Here is an 8,182-nt window from a genome sequence, read left to right on the forward strand (position 1 = left end):
ATATTCACCGACGAGTCAGGTTCACTGATGTATTGTAAGAAAAAATGGATAAATAAACAAGAGATGATTAATTCTATAATCGAGAAATGGTAATCAAAGAGGAGATTTGAACAGAGATAAATTACGAAGTTGAATATTTAAATGAAATGGGTTAACACGAGGAAGGAATATAGAAATAAATTGAAAATGTGGAATAAAGGTATGAAGGATATTCATCATACCAAGATAAATAATACTGAATGAAGCAAATTCACACAATGAAGAAATATACCAAGAAGATAGCATTTTTAAAAAATATATAAAAATGACAAATATATCGTAGGCATCCAGAACGAAAATATTTTGAAATATGTAGTATAGAAGAAAAAGTATTTCGCATTGAAGAAAATGAGGTTGAACCAAAAAATGTTTTTGTCAGAGATTTCTTTTTTCAAAAAGGCTAGAACAAAAATGACTACAAATCCTTGTGGCAATTTTTCCTTGTCGAAGATTTTTTGAGGACTCCGAAATACAGATGAAGGTGAGATTACTGGAAAAAAAAGCCCTGATGCAGGTCAAGCCTACTAACTGACCCCTGACCTATTCCCTGGGAAACCGGGTCTCAAAACCACAAGGCCAAAGGCATAAACGAGAACACTAGTTATAAAATAATGCTTGTGCAATCATTAGACCGATGAGAAAAACATTTGGTACTTAGATAACCTTTGAGAAATTAAGTAAATAATTATAATTTATTATAATATTTAAATCCTATTCTGACAAGAGCACCCAAAGACCCACAAGTCACGTTCATCCACCTCAGAATTTAAAAGCCCTTTCTTCCCAAAGAGTTGCATATTTCTATCTCTTCCAAAATTCTGAAGGATATATTGTTAGACACCAGACCCAACTCTGTTAAGTTCCCTAAAATTATGCAAAAGAAAACCAAAATACAACATTCTTTATGCAAGTAACAAAGAATAAATGCTATAGATACAGAGGAGCTCTGTTACCAAAAACCAATACATAATCCACTACCACCATTGAAGACAGCTGGCAAAGGCAGCACAAGCGTTAATGAGCATTCTTTATCAAGGGTATTAATGAGGGGAACCTGAATCTTGCATAAAATCATTCTTTTATTTTTCATTGGAAGGAGAAACTGAATACCTGATTAAGAGCCTGACTCTAGTCTGCGCTTGTTCATAGTACACTTTTCCTTCAAGGGAGTAAGTAGAAAGATATTTAATTTGCATAATTATTCGCACAGTGATAAATTAGCATAAGATTATAGCTTACTACGGGCTTACATGCAGATTGTGCACAGACCTTAAATATTATATTTCTTGCCTTTGTTTTTATCAAAACATTTTTTATGATAAATGTAAAATTATGTAAATGGACAGAGGGTGAAAGTAAATTACATTTGCACACACTCACAAACACACACACCTAGACGATATATGTTATATATATATATATATATATATATATATATATAATATATATTATTTAGATATTAGTATATATATATATATATATATATATATATATATTTATATTTATATATATATATATATATATATATATATATATATATATATATATATATATATATATATATTATATATATATATATATATATATATATATATATATATATAATATAATATTATATATATATATATATATATATCTATATATATAATATAATATATATACACATATATATATTATATATATATATATATATATATATATCATATATATATATATCTATATCTATATATATATATATATATATCTATATTTATATACATATGTTTATCATTCGCAGCATTTATCAGAGTCACTTCTATCCAGCCAAACATTTCAAGGTCGACCATTTGAAATTTTCTCAAATTCTTCTTACATTGTTGCGATAATTATCTTGCCAATTTACTGAGGTAATTACAGTGATATCAGAAAGATACCGTGAACATGAATTTTTAATGAATTATATTTTCTCAATTTCTCATGATTTCAGGTCAATTTTTGTGTGTTTGTGTGTATTTGTGCCTTTGTGGATGACATTGGGTTGTGTGGCGCCAGTACATTAATAAGAGAATAATTATTTAAGTTAAATAAATGTTCTTTATTCGACACGAGGAAATGCGTAAATATGTAATATTCAAAAAGCTCAATATTTTGGACTTCTTTGTTCCTTATTTTCAGTTATGAATTACCAAATAAACAAGACGTGATCTAACCTCCAGCTTTACTCGGGGAGCATGCTAAAATATACGGCCAAATAGAGCGTTGTTTCACCAACGAAAATTAAAATTAATAATCTATGTTTTATTAGAAATAATTGTTCTGTATCGTTCAACTAGCACTATTTATTTTTTACATTTTCATTCGAATAAATAAACCGTAAATATCTTCTCCTAAAGTTCGTGTGTCTTTAATTCAACGCGAAACATCTTTTTCAGAACTTTTTAGGCTCTCCTACTCCCCCCACCCCACCAACAACAACAAAGTAGTTTGAAGGCTTACTCCCCGAGTAAGAGAATATCGGTTTGTTTATGTCTAATCTAAAGAACAATCAATGCTATAATTTTCATAATCCCCATAATATTAATTCATTAGTTTAATATCCATTAAAAAAATTCACGTTTTTCTCTATAGCAAAAGTCATCCATTATACGTATAATGGATTGCCAGTTCCAATTAGTGATGAGACGAATTGCGTATCTCCCTCTTTTTTTAACATATTGTTTGTTTAACTATATTTTTTCGTTCTATTTAATGCTTATGAATTCCAATTAGTATTGGAAAAAAATGCACAGGTCGTATGTTTTCATGGGTTGGTTTAATTTGTTTCCGTCGAGAATTCCTGCTAAGATAGCTTTTATTTTTTCCTATGATACATTCTACGGCAACCACACATCAATTTCCGCGGATCGGCCACGTTCACCACATGAAATCGCAAAGCCATAAACCGTCGATGAACTAAAGCTATTTTTGTTTTCAAGATAAACCTGCCAAATGAGGTGCAGTTAAGGCTCTCTTTCTTTCCTTTTTTTTGTTCCTCAATCGTGAAATTACTTTCCCGTCCTAATTCTGTTACCGAGAAGACCAGGGAGAGTAAAGAGAAGAGTCAAGAAAAGGCAGCGCTGGGAATTATAAGTCGACGTGGAAGAAAAGGTGGATAAAAGGGAAAATGCATAACTCCGTTTAAAGCTGAATAAAACTTCGAAAAAGAAATGTAGAGAAATGAGGTACAAGAAAAATAATCATAGATAAATATTCCCCCAACATTCGGGCAGCATTTATAGGTAAATACTGAAGGAATATTTATCTAATTCTAACAGAATTTACTAAAAAATAATTCCTCTAATATTCTTAGAGCCTATATATATAGAAATATTCCTTCAACATCCACATAGCATATAATAAAAAAAAAGATTCTACACAATCATACCCAATTTCACTGTTATAACAAGACGTGAATCGACCTTCAGCTTACTTGGAGTGAGTGCTAAAATCTACGGTCAAATGGAGAGACGTTTAACCAATGAAAATTAAAATAACTTCGCGATATGTCATCAGAAACAATTTTTCTGCACTGTTTAACATGGGCATTATTTATTTGTTTACATTTTCATTCTAATAAAATATATCATAAATTTCCTAATCATAAAATCCAAGAATGTTTAGCTCAAAGCAAAACGCCTTTTTCAGACCTATTTAGACTTTTCCTTAGGGATCTCATACTCCCCCAACAACAACAACATAAACAAAGTGCTTTATAAGCTTACTTCTCGAGAAAGCTAAAAAAATTAAGAATTCCCGCTACACGTTATCATTCCTCGCGAAGAGGATCACAATTCCTCCATGACTACGAAACACAACCTTGAATCCAAGATTCTTTACACTCAAGATTGTTCTTTTGAAGTCAGAGGAGCATTCGCTGTCTCGAAGACTCGAGACTCATTTGCATGCTGATTATGCAATCCCCTGAGATAAACACAACCTTCTGTTTGAGGTCGGTCCGTGTTTTTCTGTATCTGCTTTTCTGGTTCTTAATCGTTAATGATGTAATTTTCCTTTTATATTATTCGCATCTATTATATCTTCATCAAATAACGATTTTCCGTTTGAAAAATATAGATCCATTTCAGAGTGAGAGAGAGCCAAGAGGAGGAGTACAACCTCGTCGAGACCTTAAAATAAGTATTACCTCGCTGAGGTAATACCCCTGAAAGAGGCCAGGGATCAAATCATGGCTCTCTCGCTGGTATGAGAGAGAGAGAGAGAGAGAGAGAGAGAGAGAGAGAGAGAGAGAGGGAGGAGGAGGAGGAGGAGAGATATGAATTCAATTCTTTAATGTCAATAACCTACTAAAATCGAGAGAGAGAGAGAGAGGACAGAGAGAGAGAGAGAGAGAGAGAGAGAGAGAGAGAGAGGAGAGGAGATAAAAATTCAAATCTTTAATGTCAATAACCTACTAAAAATGAGAGAGAGAGAGAGAGAGAGAGAGAGAGAGAGAGAGAGAGAGAGAGAGAGAGATGAGAGGAGAGCTGACGGACATCTCTTTGCTAATGGAAGGATGATTTCGTCACACCTAAGAGGAAATGGATATTTCATTGTAGGAAAATGGAATGAAAACTTCGTATGCCTAAGATAATTTTCAAAAGACGTCGTCCTTGAAAAGGAATATATATATATATATATATATATATATATATATATATATATATATATATATTATATATATATATATATATATATATATATTTTATATAGTTATGTATGTTCAATGTTCTTATCCAAATTCCTTATTCGTTATGCCTAAAATACTTTTCAAAAAGCATTATATATATATATATATATATATTATATATATATATATATATATATATATATAATATATATATATATATATATATATATATTGTAGGAACAATCGTTTACCAATTGTTCCCTTGGTGGATTGTTGCCTCCTTGTTTTTGTTTTTTTTTTAATTGCTGGCGAGTTGACGTCTGGTGGATGGCGTCAAACTTCGTCAGTCGGTTTATGGAGGGCAGAAAGACCAGTCAGGTCAGAGAGGCAGAGTCTTGGCAGCAGAGCAGCGGAGAGTATCTGAGGACGTTTTGTGGTTTTGCATCAACCCTGTCTGATCGTCCACCAGTGGTCGAGGAGGACCTCCATACTGCATCTGAGGGACGAGATGGTGTTGCATCAACTCTGTCTTGATCGTCCAGCGGTCGAGGAGATGTCCATATTGTTTCCAAGGACGAGGTGTTTGCCGTATCGGTCTCTGTCTTGATCGTCCGGCATTGGACTGTGACTCATCGTTGAAGAAGTGTTCCCGTTTTGCTCTGACTCGTTATCCGCTTCAGTATTAATTTTAATTAATTCATTATGCTGCTTATTTTCTATTTATTATATTTAAAGATTGTTATTGCCCTTATACAGCTATTCTGTGATTATTCGTTTTTATTGTTTAGATTGTGATTTTTCATGGCTTTGTTATTGAAGGGTGGATTTTATTGTTTTCTTCGACTGGTTTTAAATATTATTATTGTTAGTTTATAGTTTTTTTTTTTTTTGTTTTTGCCACCCAGAACCTTGACTCACTTGTACATTTTGTATATAATAAATTAATTTTAAGGTAACTTTTTAGTTTTGTTATGCTCCTCCCTCCTTTGTTTGTCACCTGTCGTCAGTCATTACAGCCCAATTGCTCATTATTTTAAGAACCTGTCGATCTCGAGAGTCGAGATCGTAATATTGGCGACCTTGCCAGGATTGGTTCTGTTTTGGCTGACGGGGGTGTGGCAGCATCGGGGAAGAGGATTTTGTTTTGTAAAAAAAAAAAATTAATAATAATAATTTTTTTTTTTTTTTTTTTCTGTTAGGTGGGGAGGTGTTAGGAACAATCGTTTACCAATTGTTCCCCATGGGTGGATTGTTGCCTCCTTTGTTTTTGTTTTTTTAATTGCTGGCGAGTTGACGTCTGGTGGATGGCGTTCAAACTTCGTCAGTCAGGTTTTCTGGAGGGCAGAAGACCAGTCAGGTTCAGAGAGGCAGAGTCTTGGCAGCAGAGCAGCGGAGAGTATCTGAGGACGAGTTTGTGGTTGCATCAACCCTGTCTTGATCGTCCAGTGGTCGAGGTGAGGACCTCCATACTGCATCTGAGGACGAGATGGTTGTTGCATCAAACTCTGTCTTGATCGTTCAGCGGTCGAGGAGGATGCCATATTGTTTCCAAGGACGAGGTGGTTGCCGTATCGGCTCTGTCTTGATCGTCCGGCATTGGACTGTTGACCTCATCGTTTGAAGAAGGTGTTCCCGTTTTGCTCTGACTCGTTATGCCGCTTCAGTATTAATTTTAATTATTCATTATGCTGCTTATTTCTATTTATTATATTTAAAGATTGTTATTGCCCTTATACAGCCTATTCTGTGATTATTCTTTTTATTGTTTAGATTGTGATTTTTCATGGCTTTGTTATTGAAGGGTGGATTTTATTGTTTCTTCGACTGGTTTTAAATATTATTATTGTTAGTTTATAGTTTTTTTTTGTTTTGTTTTTGCCACCCAGAACCTTGACTCACTTGTACATTTTGTATATAATAAATTAAATTTTAAGGTTTTAAGGAAAACTTTTTAGTTTTGTTATGCTCCTCCCTCCTTTGTTTGTCACCTGTCGTCAGTCATTACAGCCCAATTGCTTATTATTTTTAAGAACCTGTCGATCTCGAGAGTCGAGATCGTAATATATATATATATATATATATATGTATATTGTTCTTATCTAAAATCCTTATTTCTGGCTTTAGGAATCCACCACTTCTTCGACATTATATCATTTCTAGTCCAAAGGGAATAGCAGGGAACATTTTAGGAATCGGTGCCCAGTTTCCTACAGGAATCAAAATACGATTGTTAAGAGGTCAAAGCCAGTGGACTCCTGACCCCAGAAGATATAAATATCTTTTCGGTAAATGTTTCTTTAAACTAGCAACTCATTTAAGATTCTAGGTGTCCTATTTGATTGACAATATGGTTTTGAGAAAAGTAAATTTGAATTTTGCAAATTCGGAGGTCTGTAAGAACTGGACACATGTCTCTATCCTGAGGAAATCTTATATAATTCATCTGTTCGTCAAAGCTTTGATCACAGAACTGGACACATGTCTCTCTCTCTTGAAGAAATCTTACAATTCAACCACACGTCAAAGTTTTGATCATAGATCCAGTTATATAAAAATACTATATCATCTGGCATAATGAGAATTAAGTCAACGCAAAACTCCATTTTTGTCTCCGAAGAAGAAGAAGAAGAAGAAGAAGAAGAAGAAGAATAAGAAGAAGAAGAAAGAAAGAAGAAAGAAAGAATCAATGGAAGACTCGTGAGGTAAACACACTGAAGTGTGACGCCATCACTCAGGCAAACATCTTCCTGTACTTCATTATCCGTGTGATTTACAGCCTCCCCGCCCCAAACATCTCTCTCTCTCTCTCTCTCTCTCTCTCTCTCTCTCTCTCATTTTCTACCTAGTCCTTTAAACGAAACTTGGTTTTTCTGGTCTCAATAAAGTGTAAGAGAGCAGTAAGTTATTAAATTTTAATATACATATATGTATATATAAGTGTGTATACACACATATTCGTATGTATAGATGTATATATGTATATACACACACATATATATATAGTCTGTGCGCATGAGAGAGAGAGAGAGAGAGAGAGAGAGAGAGAGAGAAAATTGAATCTGCATTCAACCCATTCCTCACAATCCAACCATCCTTAAAACCCTGTTCACTATCAAACGTCTTCATCACCATCAACCCTCAAATAGGCAAACGTCGCCTTTCTTTCCGGAGAAAATACCATCATTGGGTCCTCAGTTAATTAACCCAGATGGTGATTTAAGACCATCTGAGGCATTGACTCTCTCTGGGGATATGAGTCCACTGGTTATTATCATTATTATTATTATTATTATTATTATTATTATTATTATAGCGTGATAGTTATTAGTAGTAATATCACGCTACCAATAGAAAAGGATGTTATGAAATTATTGACTTTTGTTATAGGTATATTTAATGAGATGTGCAAAGAGAGAAAGATAGGAATACTCTTCTAGGAAATAGATAGATGGGTTTGATACATAGGTAGGTTAGGTAGATAGATATAATATATAAGAG

Source organism: Macrobrachium nipponense, chromosome 48 (genome assembly GCF_015104395.2).
Source record: "Macrobrachium nipponense isolate FS-2020 chromosome 48, ASM1510439v2, whole genome shotgun sequence".
NCBI lineage: Eukaryota > Metazoa > Arthropoda > Malacostraca > Decapoda > Palaemonidae > Macrobrachium > Macrobrachium nipponense.